Source organism: Pantherophis guttatus, chromosome 9 (genome assembly GCF_059756535.1).
Source record: "Pantherophis guttatus breed Tessera chromosome 9, ASM5975653v1, whole genome shotgun sequence".
Lineage (NCBI taxonomy): Eukaryota > Metazoa > Chordata > Lepidosauria > Squamata > Colubridae > Pantherophis > Pantherophis guttatus.
Window position 1 is genome coordinate 31,807,614 of NC_142071.1, and position 17,011 is coordinate 31,824,624.

At 47.6% G+C, this 17,011-nt stretch overlaps 1 protein-coding gene across 7 annotated transcripts in view; it reads right to left on the reverse strand.

Annotated features, from left to right (window-relative positions):
* Positions 1-17,011, reverse strand: part of CADM1 (cell adhesion molecule 1) — a 204,096-nt gene that overhangs the window by 147,761 nt on the left and 39,324 nt on the right. The gene's annotated exons all lie outside the window — the stretch shown is intronic.

Sequence of the window (17,011 nt, forward strand, 5' to 3'; positions counted from 1 at the left end):
GATGGAATAAGCAGAAATAGAAATGTCTGAGAAGGTCATTAAGTCCCACAAGAGCTCCTGTGAAAGAGCCTGCCCCCCACCCCTAAGACCCAGCAGACGGAACCGTGTCCTGGCACATGACTTGGGTTTGGTCCTCTTCCACAGCTGGCACAAGATGGCATCTCTCTACCTCACTGCAGCAAATCCTTCCTGGCTTCTTTATTACTGTTTTTCATTTGCCCTACACCGTACATCACCTGAGTTGCTTGGTGGCTTGAGTTGATTGAGGTGGCTTATAAATTGAACAAATAAATAAATACATTTTTTTAAAAAGGAAAATAAATCTCATTGCAGGCACTTCTCTGCAGTTCAGCTAAAAACTGCCTTTGGTCTGCTTTACAAGACTGTACATGTTCCTCCTCCTGCGGAAGCAGAGGCCGTAAATTGCGAGACAAATTGAATCCAGCTTTTGCGAGACCAAATAAATGAATATATAAAATTCCCGAGCGTCAACTATCTTTATTAAGAGAGGCGTCAATGTTTGATATGTCAAAAGCTACAGTGAAAATTTTTTTTTCTGTTTGAGCAAAACTGGTGGTAGTGATATTATTTGGCATTGCTATTGTTATTTCAGTTTTTATCCTGCCACTTTTCTATCCCACAGACACTCAATTAAAGAGGGAGAAAAGATTTCCTTGCTCATTTATGATCGACATGCAGGGTCTCCTGGGTGGAGCCCTTGACCCAGCTATAATGGCAGCCTGGATGGCACCCAACTCATAAAGCTCAGCACTGGCTACTCAGACCTAACAACAAAGCCCAGATCTTGCTCCGGAGTCTCTAAACAGCAGGGGTGAAATCCAGCAGGTTCTGACAGGTTCTGGAGAACCGGTAGCAGAAATTTTGAGTAGTTCAGAGAACCAGCAAATACCACCTCTGGATGGCCCCAGGAGTGAGGTGGGAATGGAGATTTTTCAATATCCTTCCCCCTGGAGTGGGGAAGGAATGGGGATTTTGCAGTATCCTTCCCCTACCACGCCCACCAAACCACGCCCACAGAACCTGTAGTTAAAAAATTGGAATTCCACCACTGCTAAGCAGGCTAAGGGCTGGCAGGGAGCCCCTTCTGCTGAAGACCCCTGCTCTGTGGTTCTCATCCCCCCCAAGAGAAAAACCTGCTCGCTTTAGCAAGGAGATCCACTTTCCACCTCAGCTTCTCCAGCCTTTCAGCCTCGGAGCAGGAGTAGGACATCTCCCCCTCCGCTCGGTGGCTCGTGTAGAAGTCCTGCTCCACAAAAATAGAGGTTCTCAGATAAAAATCACTGACTAGAAACACCATTAACCTATATTGATTTCCGCGCCCTCCCCCCAAAATTACTTCCAACTCATTTAAAATATAACTGGCCTATATATTTAACAGGGCTCATTCTATGTATTACTCTCCGTTGTGATGTGTTCCTCCAAGCGTGACTGGAGTCAGTTAGGGAAAAGCTGAGAGATGCTGATGGAGTCAGTTCAACACGGCAATAACAGGGAGGCAGCCATGGAGCCGTGGGGGCTCCTGTCCCTCTCGCGCGGGGCCAACGTTCAGTTGCCACAGAAACTCTGCACACAGCAGCCACAATCCTCCCCGTTCCTCCCGTCTCCCTCTCTCTGCATCCGAGTGCTTTAAGCTCCCTGGGGTGCTGGCACTCCCTGGAACGACCCACACACACACACACATACACACCCACACACACCCCAGTGTGGTGGTTCTAGTGCAGTATCCAGGCTGCAGCCATTAATCATTCCCGCTTTCCGAGCTGACATATCGAGGTGGGGAAACGGCAACCTAAATGAGCTTGGCTGATTACCTGGGAAAGCAATTCTTCAAGATAGCACAGCTCACTAATAGCTCCATCTGCTACACAGACGCATCCTACGGCATCAGGATACGGGGAGCGAAAGGCTGGGGGTGCCTGCCAAGTTCAGAATCCCCTTGATGGCAAAGACAAAGGAAGAGGAGAAGTAATCATGGAAATGGCACAGGCATGCCTGAGGAAGCTTCCTTAGCCGCCCCCCTGTCCCTCCCCCTCCCCACTTCTGAAGCCACTGACGGACGAAACACAGGGTCGCTTGGAGAGATGGAATTAGCTGAGTTCTACGGCATTTCGGAAAGGAGCCCGGGATGGCCAAAGTCTCAGAGAAGAACAAATGAGGGTCCTCAAGTGGCCAGGCAGAAAGGATTGACCAAAGTGGACTTCTATCCCATTCCTAATGGAAGCTTGGTTTCCAAAAATGAAGGTCCCAGGTTCAACAGCCAGCTGCCTAGCATGGTAGAAGGTTAAAAACTCTTGTCTGCAGCTTCGGAGGCACCTCCCAGTCGCGTTAACCATCATGGCTAAACCAGCCACGCTCAGAGCTCACTCGCTTCGTCTCAGCCTGTGGCTTAGCATAGCTGTGTGCGGGTTGGTGACTTCTGAGGACTTATTGGCAAGGCGGCACTTAGCAATTAAACAAGCCATTAGGAAGCCTACCTGCTGTTTTTGCCAGGGAAAATGTCTCCCTGTGGATGGACACTTCCAACTACACACAGCGAGAATCAATAATACGGCATTTCAATACCACAAATGCACTCGGCTCACATCCTTCATCCTGATGTTTTGAGAGTCTCTTTTTATTGACACTTGAGTTACGTAGAACTTCGTCCTCAACTTTTCATAATAAAAACTGTCTTGTGTGGTTAAAGCTGTTTTAACTTTCCAAGAAGGTGCCAAATGCAATAGCCCTAGAAATACTTAAGACAGAACAGCAGGACGGCACTCCAGTGCTTCTAGTGATATCTGCTTATCAGGCAATTATTTACAAGGCATCTTGAGAGCGGAACTGGGAGAAAGAAATAGGTAAACATGGAAAGTGTGATGGCCCCTTGGTGGAAACAGAAGAGCCTTTTACTCAGAAGAACTCGGAAGAAAAGGGAGGAGAAGAGGTAGGTTGTTTTCGAGAGAGAGAGAGAGAGAGGCTTATTCTAAATGTGAGTCACTGTGTGGGAAATATGTTTACACTGCTCTGCACAACAACACATACCAACGACGCCTCGAATAGGAGTTTGCGGATCTTGTGGTTGGTATCATTCAACAGAGTCGCCCATGGTGGGAGAGGAGAGGACGGGGCCTGCTGTGGAACAAAGACCCCGTTGAAGAAAGCGGCTTTCTCAATGCTCCCAAAAGAGATTTAAAACATGGTCACACCCTTGCTGGATTTTATCCCGAGATTGCCTACATATACTCCACTTTCCAGAAAAAAACTCCAAAATGTTACGTAAACAATGCTCAGAATCAGTAGTGGGTTTCAATTTAGTTTGCTACCAATTCACTCGTGTGCATGCACAGAAGCATCCGGGAAGGTGGGCGGAGCCTCCCTCCACCGGTACTACCGGTTTGCCCGATCCGGGGCAAACCGGTAGCAACCCACCACTGCTCAGAATGCAAGCCACCTATTCTAAATTGGGAGTGTCCAGAGTGGGAATAGTGTTTCTTCAAAGAGCGAGAAACCCAGAATCTCTGAAAGAGACCCCATCACGTCTTCTTTGCCAACGTCTGTCAAAGCCAAAATGGGTTTCTCCCCTCCCTGCCAAAAGCCCTCGGTGGGATGAGCGTGTCTCCCAGCCCTGATGGGAGGCAAACGTGGGAACGTGTCAAAAGCCCTGCAGTTCAGAAGAACAAGGGGGCTGGTTGACTTGCAACCGACCATTGCTTCTCTCCAGCGGATGGTGAGGAATCAGCTGGGTAGAAGGGGAATAAACACACACGTACAGACACACCCCGATGGCGCTGAAGAAAATGCAAAGCTGAAACTCCCCTTTTCTCTTGGTTTTTCTGAGAAGGGAGGCAAAGCAAGCCAGCCGCACACTGTATCTTTCACCCACTTCAAAGAGAGACATGCGCGCCTTCTTCTCTCGTTACGCTCCCACCTGTTGCTAGGTAACCGCCAGTGTGACTTCAGCAGTTCAAGCTATTATGCAGCAAATGCGCCTCTCTTTTAAATGGGGGGAGCCCCTCTGAGCAGCAAGCAAAGGATTTCCCCCCAGAAAATCATCCCCCGGTTTGGCACTGGGCTGCTGCTTCTCCTTCTTAAGCTTTTCGTTCTCTGAAGTCTTTTACGATATTTTCCAACACTGCAGATTTTAATTCTCACCAGATAAAAGCAGATCCTTTCCTATCATTTCCGTAACAATCATTCCGTGCGCTCTTAACAAAACAGGCAGGAGCGGGAACGGCATCTTTGTTAACTGGGGCTGTTAATGTGAGGGAAATTGCCTCTTTCTCAAGTCATGTCCCACCAACTCTGCCTCTGGGGAGGACCTCTTGGCCAGCCACACAGTGGCCACCAACAGGCAGGCCTTCTCCTGTGGATTTGTGCCGCTGAAGCCCATCTCTCCCTTTCCAGGATGTAAATACAGAAGCAGGGAATGTCTTCTGGGCTGCCAATGAAGGAACCCTTAACAGATGCGTCCTCCCTTCAGAAGCAAAAGAGAGAGACCCATGGGCGTTCCTCGCTACCTGTGGTTTTCTCACCTGTGCTTACACAGATTTGTGTTTAACCAAGACCACAATTAAAGACTTTTTGTAGCTGTAGATTTGGTCTTGTTTTTTTTTTATTTGCTTGTTTCTTTTTTTAAGTGTGAGCAAAATAGCAGATGCATACTTTCTAAAAGACAGTGTTGGGTTATCTACACAATACACACTTCCCTCTTCTCCATATTCAATTACACCAGATCTCACCGTGCTACCATGGGATCCAGGCTCCCTGTAGCTTCCTTGGGACACCTGGTGATCATCTTCTCCCCCCACCCCGCTTCACATGGCTGGTGATGGAGGAGAGACCCCTTTCTGTCCAGTCATGCTGGTCTCTTCACTCCCAGCAGCTCCTTGGCCATCTTTGAGGAGAAGTCTTCCGGCAAGACTGCTGGATGCCAGCATGGCCAATGGAGCTCTTGAGGCTCACCAAGATGGCTGTGGGGGTTGCTGAGATTGGGCAGACCCCTTACCTCTGACCAGGACTCTGGCAATTGCGGCTTCTGCGGTCTCTATGGGAGGAAGAGGATGGCCATCGGTTTGCAGTCTCCTCCTTCGCCATTTCAGGCCGGAACAGAAGCCCACATCTAGCAAGGGCCACCTGCTCAACAAGCAATGCATTGTGGACACCGGGGAAATGAAAATTCAAGCACTGTAGCCTGGCAAACTTATTATGAAGTCAAACATTTCTCCAATCTAAGCTATGTCGACATTTATTTATTTCTCGGAGGCAAACATTCCTCTCAGAGTAAGCTCTCTTTATCTAAATTGGGCAAATCTCTGACTTCGCACCTTATAAAAAGGAATCGTCTTGGATTTGTGTTTTACAGTGAGAAAGCTATTCACAGTTTACTGAAGTGGTGGCAGCACAGTGTTATTTATGGAGGGAAGGAGATGAATTATGGAGAGCTGCGACGAAAAGCGGAATGCCAGTTCAGGTACAATGCACAGCGTTTCCACAGCCCGAGAGAGGAGACTCAGCCCAGGCCTGATGCAGCAGAAGAGAGTCCAGGCCCCGGTGCAGAAGAAGAAGGGATGTTAGGAAGGATAAACGGTAGGGCTGGAGGCCCCACGGGACAAAGCCTTGACCTTCCTCTGGGTGATGACTCCGCGCAGTTGACCAGAAGCCCCTCTGTGCAGGCAGAATAGGGCTGAGCCCAGAGAGACATGGTCCCTTCTAAAAGCCCTTGAGATTCACATCAAGGTATTTGGGACTGCTGGAAAGGTGAAAAACCAAATGAAACTTCGATGGGACATACAAGACTGAGGTTATTACGCCATTCCTAAGAAGATAGGTTATCTAAGAACCACACAGCCAGACTCTTCCCGTGCCTTGTGCAACTAGGAGCGGGCACTGTCTGTCCTCGGTGGAGATGGGAAGACCTCATTCCATTCTCACATTTTCACCACTTTTAGCTCCAACCTGCAGTTAAAACGCAGCAGCATTAATATCATTGAGTAAATTTCCAAGACTATTTTCCATCGTAGCTATTTGACTATCTAACAACAAGCGGCTCTTCTCAAACACCATCTTACGAGACTCCAAAACAGAAGGAATTCTCAGGCTGGTCAAAGTTTTGGGATGTTCTGCCTTTCCCCGAGATTCTGGAGCAGCGTCTTCCCTGGGGACATCCTGGCAGCCAAGAATCTAGAGCATGAAATGGCTTGCACCTTCTCACCCGAGAAGCCCAGAGGCCGGCACTACCACCACCGTTGGGGATGGGGCTAGGCTGGAGAATGAAGCTCGTTCAGTGGGAAGGTTCTTAACTCCCCGTTCCTCATTCATTAACCCAAGGATTCCCCCTCCCCACTCTTCCTTCTACCTTTTTGGGTCCAGGAGACACCTTGATTTCTTAAAATTCCAGAAGCTACTTGGATTCAGATTCTTCCCTTCCTTAGAAATTCTGATCAGAAGCAGCCACCTCGCCCCTGCCTCCCAGCTTCCGGGTCCCCTCGAATGAGAAGAAGAAGGGGGGTTTCATCCTGCATCAATCCACCAACCCTGGCCATCCATCTTCCTGCCGCAACCAGCAGCTGTTTCTCCTGCTATCAAGGTCATGTGAACAATGCAGCAGCAATATGATGCTTTTATTTTATTTTTTTTAATTTCATGGGCTGTGTTGATTTCATAGGTTCTTATAAAGACAAAATATTAGTGAAGGAAGAAATAAAGGAAGGGTAGACTGTGCAAAAGCCCTCTGGAAGAGGTCGGAAGGACAATCTTCATGTCTGATCCAGCTCAGCCTCTGTGATCATCCACAACACAGGCAAACAGAATAAAACAAATTGCCAAATGAGAGTGTTTGACTTGTGAGACTAGCCTTTTTACATGCAGGAGTTTATTTTATTATGTTTAAAACGTGCGAGCCAAAAATTGTCAGGGCTGCACTTGAAAATGGCCAGCTCTCGAAACAGAATTGAGTAGCTGAACGCAACATTTACCATCGACCGTTATAAATTTGTCTCTAATCACAGAGACAGTGTCACTTCTGACGTTTCATATAAATGAATTTTATTACTTAACATTGTGCGTGTGATTTAATTACGGGAATGGCAGGAATTATGATTTGGTGTTTAGTGCTGGGCTGGGAGGGAGGGAGGGAGGGAAGGTACACATGTGACCAGAAGTCAGTTATTTACATTTTACCAGATCTGCTTTTGTCCCCAACTGCAGGCTTTGGGGGAGTTGTGGGTGCTGTGTTTTCTCAAATTAATCTTGAAGACTGTAATGGAAAGTCCTGCTATGGGGAGCAACCTCCAGATCTCAGGAAGAGGCCTGGGACTCAAGGCAAGCTGCACCTGGAGGAGATCATCAACAGCCCATTCCAGAGGAGCAAAGGATGAAAAGAGGAAGGGAACATCATTCCTTGCAGAAGCCATGAGAGTTTGGGGAAGAGGAAGGAGGAACTGGGTTCCTGAACTGGCAGGATGGCCTCCCTGCTCCTATTAGTCCTTTTCTTTGGTCAACACCATCATCACCATCAGAGCTTTGCCAAAGCAGCTCTTAACAAAGCACAAATGCTCCGGTCAAACACAACCCTTTCACAAAAGGGTTGTGTTTTCACCCTTTCTCTGCAAAAGGGTCCAGAGGTGGCAGATCAGCTCAGGGGAAGAGGGCATGTTTTGCATGCAGATGGCCCCACACCCAACCCATAGCATCTCCAGATGCAACTCAGGAGAAACTCCGGCCTGGAATCTATGGGAGAAGCATTAGTAATTTGCCTGGGCAGCCCGTGGCTCCTTCCAACCCAAAGGAAGGAAGCAGGCTGTGACCAAATGATTCCTTTTCCGTCGGAGGAAAGGACTCAGGGGAGAGGGAAGGGCGGTAGAAGCTCATCTCCTTCTACTGAGTAGACAGGGTGGTGGAGTGGGCGATGCTCACCAAGTCCAACTGAATGACATCTTATTGTGCAGGAGGTTGCAACAGGAAGGATCACCTTTCTCCTTTGAGTCAGGATGTAGCAAGCATTTGTTCTACGCCCAAGCAAATCCAATTTGGACTGACTGGTAATAGGATCAGAATAAAGTAAAAAATCAAAGTAAAGAATTTTGCAATGTTCAATGATATGGAAGCCTTAGAAAATGGCTGACAATTCCCAGCTTTATTTAATGAACAACAGTGTAATAACATTCTTCAAGCAATGATGCTTCAAGATGATACACGGTTTTTCTAAAATGAAACCTGCTCATTAAAATTCTGGGTGCTGTATACATTTAAACTATCTGGTGAAATATGAGTCCCAACCTGATGCCCCAAAGCTTGTGAGATAGGTGCCAGGACCATCTTTTTGGAAGGAGATGTCAGACAAAGAGTTCCACCAACTTTCCCTTAAGAGAGGCGCGTAAAGGAGGAGCTCCCAGGAAGATCTCATGACCCAGGCAGAATGGATGCACCTGGACCAGAGAACCTTTGAAGTAGGTTTGTTGGTACAGTACACACTGAAGGATAAGACATAGACCGAAACTTTGAAGCCCCGGATTTTCTTCCTGCATGAATGCCTTTGGAATAGTCAACCTCTTCATCATTGGCAATTCCCTTTGCTAACCCAATGTGGAAAAGTTTCTAAAGAGAAGAAGAATCTTCCAAGGCTCCTTAAGCTGTAGAGCTTCTTTGGTCTCACGATGAATTTCCAGAAAGTTAGAAAGGCCTTGTGTTTAGGGCTGGGTTCTCCCAACTTGGCAACTTTAAGACTTGTGGATTTCAACTCCCAGAATTCCTCATCCAGCCAGGTGGAGTTGAAGTCCACAAGTCTTAAAGTTGCCGAGTTTGGAGATCCCTGGTTTAGGGAATGGCCATTGCTCCGGCATTCCTCAAAGGCCAAGAGACCTTCCACAGAAGAACAAAGCATCGGAAGAGTGCAACAGATTAGCTATATTATAACATATAGATACTGTAAGTTATATGCTGACTCTGTAAACTGCTTAGGAAGGGCTGTAAAGCACTGTGAAGCTGTTTGTTTGTTTATTTATTAATTTATTTATTATTATTATTATTATTATTATTATTATTATTATTATTATTATTATTTATTTATTATTTATTTATTTATTTATTTATTATTTATTTATTTATTATTTATTTATTTATTTATTATTTATTTATTTATTTATTAATTATTTGGGCTTGTATGTCGCCCTCTCTCCAAAGGACTCAGGGCGGCTCACAACAATAAATACAAAATTCAATTATAAAATATAACAAATATAAGAACCCGTTAAAATCACATTTAAAACCCCTTCAGTCCAATCCGGCCAGGCCAAATAACAATGTTTTAAGATCACGGCGGAAGGCCCGAAGGTCAGGAGCCACCCGGAGCTCCAGGGAGAGCTGATTCCACAGAGTAGGCGTGCCCACAGGGAAGGACCACTCCCTGGGAGTCACCAGTCGACACTCTCTGGCCGACGGGACCCCAAGGAGGCCCTCCCTGTGAGAACGCACCGGGCGATGGGGAGCTGTCGCTGGCCGCAGCTGGTCCGCCAGGTATCCTGGGCCTAAGCCATGTAGGGCTTTATAGGTAATTACCAGCACCTTGAATCTTGGCCACGTAGCGTAATGTTGAAACGGCAAGTGCAATTCAAGCATTTTCCTCTCGCAGCTTAATTGACGTACCCCAACCTGGCACATGGCCGTAATCTTGTGTTTTCTTAAAACTTCAGCAAACTCACGGCTTATTATCATCTAAGTCAATTCGATCGGTGAGGGTGCCGAAGAGTCAACCTCTCAAATGGCTTCTCAAATCAATTCAGGACATGGGCCGAAAGAAGAAAGGGCTTCGTGAGGATACGGAGATTTATTTATGTATTGCTTATTTATATCCCGCCTATACCATTTTTATAAATAATGCAAGTGGGAGAACATACTCAATGACCCTTCCTCCTCCTATCTGCCTCCCCCTCCAACAGCTCCCTGCCAGGTGGGTTGAGCAGAGAAAGAGGGACTGGCCTCAAATCCCCCAGCCGGATTTTGATGAAGCCTTCCCGGATCAGTCCCAAGTGATCCGTGGCCGCTTCCGCAAGGGAGCCCTGCCGTGTCTGCAGCCCTTCTGCTGTGGGGCCCGGAGGGAGAGCCTGCCTTTGCTCTGCTCCCATGACTGCCCTGGACAGCCTTTCACAGAGCAGAATTGCCTTTCTGTCCAGCCAAATGACTGTGTTTTGTACGCTCTAATCCTGGCATGACCCAGTTCCCAACTACCCAGGCCCACCCCCAGCAGCTTGCATCCCCGGCAGCCTCTGCCAACGAGAGCTGAAAGATGGGTTAATAACCGAGCGGAAGAGGGACATGGCTGGGGCATGGAGGGGCCGCTGGTAGGCATGCAAGGCTGAGTAGAAAAGAAACTGCTTGCTGCAGGGGCCTCCCCCTCCTCCAGCCGCTCTTCGCGGAAGACCTTATTATGCTGAAAAACAAGTTGGGCTAGAAGCAATGTTTACAAGCAGTAAAACAACAAATCTGGAGGAAAAGGGGCTGTGGGGAAAACTGCAAGTCCCATTTATCAGATAGTAACTCACTACACTGCTTAGAGAGCAGGAATGAACAATGTGCAGTTTAGGGCTAAGCCCAAAGGCCACAGGAAGCCAGCGGATCACGTGACCAGCTGCCATCCCAACTCTCCTGGAGGAGATGACCCAGCTGAGCCTGAGGGAGGGAGGAGTCAAGCATGTCATCGGTCTCGAGACCCTTTGTACCCACAAGAGATCTACAACCAGCCCACCTTGAATTCCACTCTTATCTGCCACCAACTTGTTTTGACCGTTAGTAGCTCAGATTCTTGTAGAGAGCTTAAGCATACAATAAACCTATAAATTCATATGAACTGCCTAGACTCGTACACTTGACATCTCCCTACCTTTAACTCACTGCATGCCAATTAACGTTGTTGAGACTTTCTCTGACCAATGGGTTTAACCCCACGTAGCCGAACCACCAAACCCATCATCCTGCTACTCAATGTGCACTAGCAGGCCACATACTCCTTCAGCAGAGAAGGTCAGCGCCATCTCTGGCCCCTCAAGAAAAATCTCCATGTTTCCCCATCATTCCTGTCTGGAACCAAGAGAGGAAAATCTTCCATCGTCATGACGCTAGCAGCATGACACCTGCGATTTCAAAAACCAGAAGTGGGAGGACATCTCTCCACAGGAGGTGAGCCTCCTGCGGCACAACCCAGGATCAAACCTACATGAGACCCCAAGTATGGGTGAGAGGGCCTCGTATCAGGATCAGAAGGAGGAAAGCTTCATCAGGTGAATTCTGGTCTGACACTGCCAAATTCAGCTCCTTACCAGTCCTAACACCTGACTCTAAAGCAGGGGTCTCCAACCTTGGCAACTTAAAGACTTGTGGACTTCAACTCCCAGAAGTCCACAAGTCTTAAAGTTGCCAAGGTTGGAGACTCCTCTCTAGACCATGCAGTTTGGCCAGAAAGGTTCAAAACAACAGATTTACATTTACAGTCTTAAGTTTAGTTTTGTCTAGACTTATACATGGCACCCTCCCGCATGAGGAACCTATGTTAAATTGCCATGCAGCCAAGAGAAGGGGACGGCACCGCTCTGTGAAGTTTCCGGCATGGCCCCATGTCAGGTTAACCCACCATGGCTCCTCAGCCCCCCACCCCTCAGTTTGCAGCTTGGCTAACTGTCCCGGTGAGGCACCTGTGAAAACGGAGGTTACCAAATTTCTGTAATGAGCACAGAAAAACAGAATCTAGGCTGAGACACCTCTTGAAGCAGTGTGACCGCTACCTTAATGTTCCGTTTTGCCCCCTCCCCAGCTCCTTTAATCGTAGAAGAAGGATGAAAAATGCTTTGGGAAGAACAATTTGATAATTCTATTCAAAAGTCACTATTCACCTGTGCAGCATGGCTGACAGCTAATTTAATGCTTCTAAGATAAAATAAATTACTGTTACTTTTTTAAGGAAAAGTCTAGCGTTTTACATATGCATTAGGAAAAAATAATTAAAATAAATATGTGCGCGTTATGAAGATAGCCTAATAAAAGGAATAGAGTTGCAATTTCAGAAATCTAAATTCCGCGGCCAAGATGCCAGCAGCCATCCTAGCCAAGCCCCCGCTCCTAATTCAGATCCTGGCTCAGTTTCCCTCTTTCCTTGGCATTTGGAGCTGCCAATCTGCCCACGAGAACTTCTCCGTCCTCAATTACAATGATTAGAAATGAAGTTCCATCTTCCAAGCAGGAATAAAGGGCAAGAAAAGCTGAACAAACAAGATATAAAACTCAGAAGTGTCCAGGCCAGCTTGGCGATTTTGTTCCCATGAGGGATTTCATCCAGCCGAGCAGCAGCAAGTTGTAAATACCTAATTTCTAATGAGAACCGCAAAACAAACACTAAACTGTGGTTTCCACTGGCTGGCAAGGACGGGATTAAGTACAGAATGCCACAGTAGATGAATCAACATTATTTTCTTTTTTGCTGGTCTTAATAGCTAAACATGATTCCATTCTTGCTGGCTCTGGAAACACAACAAAAATGCCTCTGAAAATACACAGAGAGCGTCTTTCCCATCCGGCGAAGAAAAACACGCCCCTCGTACCCAAATATAAGAGAATGGCTAAAATACAGATGCCGGTTCTCCAAAGAGCTCTTTCTCCAGGCAAGACCAGATTTAGGAAGGTTGGAGGTTAACCAGTTTCACCCAGATGAAAGTCCTCATTGTCCAACCAGCCGAGTCCGTCTCCTTGAGAATAAAGCCACTGCGGACACCACCAAACTCTCTCGCCCACCGTCGCCTGATGGGCTCCATGAAAGATCTGAAACCTTTCTCCCCCACTGAGGCATGGATTGTCTAGGGATCCCTGGAAGATTTAGTCAACCACAAAGTCAGCTGACTCAACCAAGCACGTGATCTATTTTTCAGGAACTAAAAACCACCCCAACCTTCCAGGCCAGCTGCGATGCTCGGCATTTCTAGTAAGGATGCCGCATTAATCTCAGCATCCAAGTCAGGGCAGACATGACCGCTTCACTTTTGAGGGAACGTCACGGAAAACAGCTGCTCCGTCACTTCTCTCGGCTTGAGCCCCATCAAAAGGTTTTGTGCTTCTCTGCCCTTCCTTGCTTTGCTGGTTTCAGCTTCAAGATGACACAGTACTCAGGCAGGATGGAAGTTATGCCCGTTGACCACCCAAGTCATTCCTCTATTCAGGGCTGGGGGGGTGGGCAACCATCTTGGCTGGGAAATCCCTGAGCCTTTGCAGGTGGAATCCTTCAGTGGAGGCTCCATTCGCTTCAAGCTCAACCAGGAATGGTCTATCTTTGGTAAGGAGGAAGGGCAGCAATTCCCCCCTTTCTAGAGATCAAGCCACAAGCACGTTCGCCCCCCACAATAAGACAGTGGGCCCCTCTTGGTTATCCTCCTCCAGACAAGATTATCCTGCCTCAAGGCGAGGAGGCCTTGGCTTCCCCCTACCTTTGGCCAAGGCCCCTGCTGTAACAACCCATCTGCCTTTTTTACTGGCGCAGTGGGACGCCTGTCTCCAGGCAGGGGAGGGAGCCTGAAGACCCCGCACTCCTGACTCCCCTTCTGTGATGCTCTCTTCTGAATCCTGCATCGTAAGCAGCCAGGAAGCAGAATCAAAGCGGCAAGGATACATTTCAAACCCTCGTTCCCAGGCAGGAGAGGGATGCACACCAAGCACAATGACAGATTCCCTTCCCAGTGTGAGGCTTTTAAACATGTGCATAATAAGGAGATGCTATCAAGCCACCTTTCCAGGTACAAACCAAGCCATTATGGCACTCCTACGTTTGACAGATATCACTGCAAAGTGCTTTTTCTTCATCTCCCCAAAATACACACCGGGAAGAGTTCAACAATCACCACCTCTTTCTCCCTGCAGAAGACACAGTGGGGAAAACGCCTCTTGCCCTTGGGTAATGCCGAACAGCCCCACGTTCTGCATCCAGTCCCAAAGGACATCCAGCTCCATCAGGCTCTGCAGCGTATCGTCCAACGTGACCAAAGGGCCAATGCTCCAGAACTGCAGTGATGCCATCCTGGCAGCTTTAGAGAATGACGTGGCACCTCACCAACTGAGGGAATTCAAGGATGGGACTCTTTAAACACACACACACACCCCAAAAAAGAGGGGAGCCCTTTTTGGACTTGGCACAAAACCTTAGATACCCCCAAGGATCTTCCCCAACAAGAAGTCCTTTTCTCAGCTGCTGACACTGGGTACACTAATTCTCAGGGCAGCCATTTCCTTAAAAATAGAGCTGCACACACCGGAAATGGCACCACTGCTTTCCTCCACGTATATTTTGTGGACAGTTAATTGTTCAAGGGAAAGAAAACCCCATTCTTTGGAAATAGAAGCAACGTAAGAAAGGCCCCCCCAGAGGATCAAAGCCTCTCATTTCTTTTCAAGTGCTTGTTAGAGCAAATGGGATGGTGACTTTCCTAATTAAACGGGGAAAACCAACACATCTCTTTCCACTCGGGTGATCTAACAACACCCACGTTACTGCCCACAACATTCGCTTTCTGCACCAAACTGTGGCAGAAATAGTTGCCTTCTCAGTTTATCTTCTGTCCAAATTATTGCACCCCATTTGTGGATACTCTGCACGGAAGGCACCGTATCAATATTTAAATAAAACTAAAATGCAAAAATACAAACCAATTGAGTTGTTACTTCCATGTAGGGGTAGCATTTTGGGGCAATGACCTCGCTCCGGGAGCAGTGCAATGTCAAAAGAGGGGTGGCTTCTCCTCTGAACCCCCACATCATGGAAAGGTAAACTTCTGGCCTTCTGCACAAGACGGGGGTTCAAACGGGAAGCCACGCCCTGCCCTGAAATGCTACCCTTACATGGAAGGAAGGACTCAACTCAACTCAAGTAAGACAATCTGAGATGCGGCCCCTCATGTTATGACCTCCAAGCTGCCCTGCTGATTGACAGTTCCCAGAAGGAATGCATGAACACCCCAACCAGTCCAAGGTCATCCAGAGGATGGGCGAGCCAGCTTTTTATGACTCCCATCTCCCTGGTGGACAGGCAGATGAGGGAATTCTGGAAATACTCCATTATTTTAATAGGATTACATTTTACACCGAGAGGGTTTGAAACAGCCCCCTGAATTCATTAGCCTGCCAGCATTCAAGAATTGTTGTTTCAAGGCAAACATCTATATATTTAAGTAAGCAACTGGCAGCTCGCCAATTCCTCCCACCCCCAGAGAGGTCATCAAATATGACACTACATATCAAACAGGGAAAAGGCTCAAGGGGTCTCAGGGAAGGGATTCAAACCTCTCACCCCACCCCAACCCCCCCACAATTCCTCAACCGAGCAATGCTTTTCAAATTAGGCTCTCCCGTGACGATCCACACAGGAAGACCATAAGAGGCTTCGCGTAATCAGGGTGATTTACAAGAGGTCGAGCATAGCTGTCTAGGGTTGGCCATAAAAGGGGATTGGATGGTCTTTGTTATCTTCCTGGCCTGGTCATCTCCAGGAAGGCCCTCCATGGAATGCAATGTGCCTACAGACACAAACAACCAACTCACAAGAAAACTGAGGAAAGCTCCTTAAATGTGTAATGGGGGAATACATTAAACATTAGCATCACCCCAGTGGTGAAATTAAAAAATTTCCCCTACCGGTTCTGTGGGCGTGGCTTGTTGGGGGGGAGGTCATGTGACTGGGTGGGCATGGCCAACTCGATATCACTCACATCAAGGGGCTCCTCACTGGCCCCTCGCCTCCCAGCCACTCCTTGTCGCGAATGGCAGGAAAATGGGGAGGAGAATATTCCTGCCTACCATCCTTCCCTCAGTCTGTGCTGAGATTGAGGAATGGATGACAGACAGGAAAATCCCCTTCCCCATTTTCCTGCCTCTCACGAAAATAACTCCATTCCAGCTGCTCCCCCCCCCATCCCCCTCCCTCCTAGGGACTACCTTAAAAGGGACAGGCTCGTTCTGAATGGAGGGAGAAAAGTTAGCATTCTCTCTGCTGCATTTAACATTGAATTCTGCAGAATATCAAGTGGCCAGAAGAGGTGAGTGGCGACCGGTCGGGCGTGGGTGGGGCCAACGAGGGGCGATTACTACCGGTTCGGCAAACTGATGCCAATAATCCCTAGAGGTTTGCCCAATCCGGTCCGAACCGGTAGGATTTCACCCCTGGATCAGCCCCTTCCTAGAAGACTTATGGTACCCATCCTCCGCCAAGGAATCTACCAATTTGATGAGTCACTTCCTATAAATGCACCTTAGCAGTCTAAGGGAAGAGAATGCCTGCGGTTAGAAAGAGAAGAATATGCTCCTTTCCCATGTATTTGGCACCCAAGGCTATCCTCGAGTGATGAGAAGGGACAGGGCAGGCCCACCACTCCAAGCTCAAGGGTCAACTCAATGGCCTTGTGAGCCAGGGCTCCAAAACAAAGGTGTTGCAACATGTATTATAATGACCAGACCATTAAAAGCAGGAACATGAAATAGAGGCAGGAACCCTGTTTCAAGTCTGTCCTCAGTCACTGAGTGCTGTGGACCCATGGCCCACAGATCGACCTCCCCACAGGTGACTGTCGTGGATAAAATGAAGGCATGAATGGCAGGTTTGCTGCTAGATTTACAGGGGATGCTTCTAAATTATACATAAATGCATGCAGAGAAATCATGGGGGATGGGTGATATATGTAAACACACCCCACAACATGCTCACCGCTCCAACAGATTCCCTTTTCTCTCAAAAACAGTGTCCGTTTTTTCTCTACGCACGCTGGTGTTCAGCATTAGCTTCGTTCTGCATGTATCAAAATAGATTTCCAGAGCTTTCTGCTTTAGCTCCATCTAAGATAGGCTGATTTCTTCTTTGATTCTGATCAACACATTTTTTAAGCAGATCAAAGCATAAATCCATCTACTAATCATAAAGAGGAGAAAAGGGGCTTTTAATGGCCTTGCAAAATTCTCTGAAGCCAAGTTCAACATGAAAAGTAGGCTG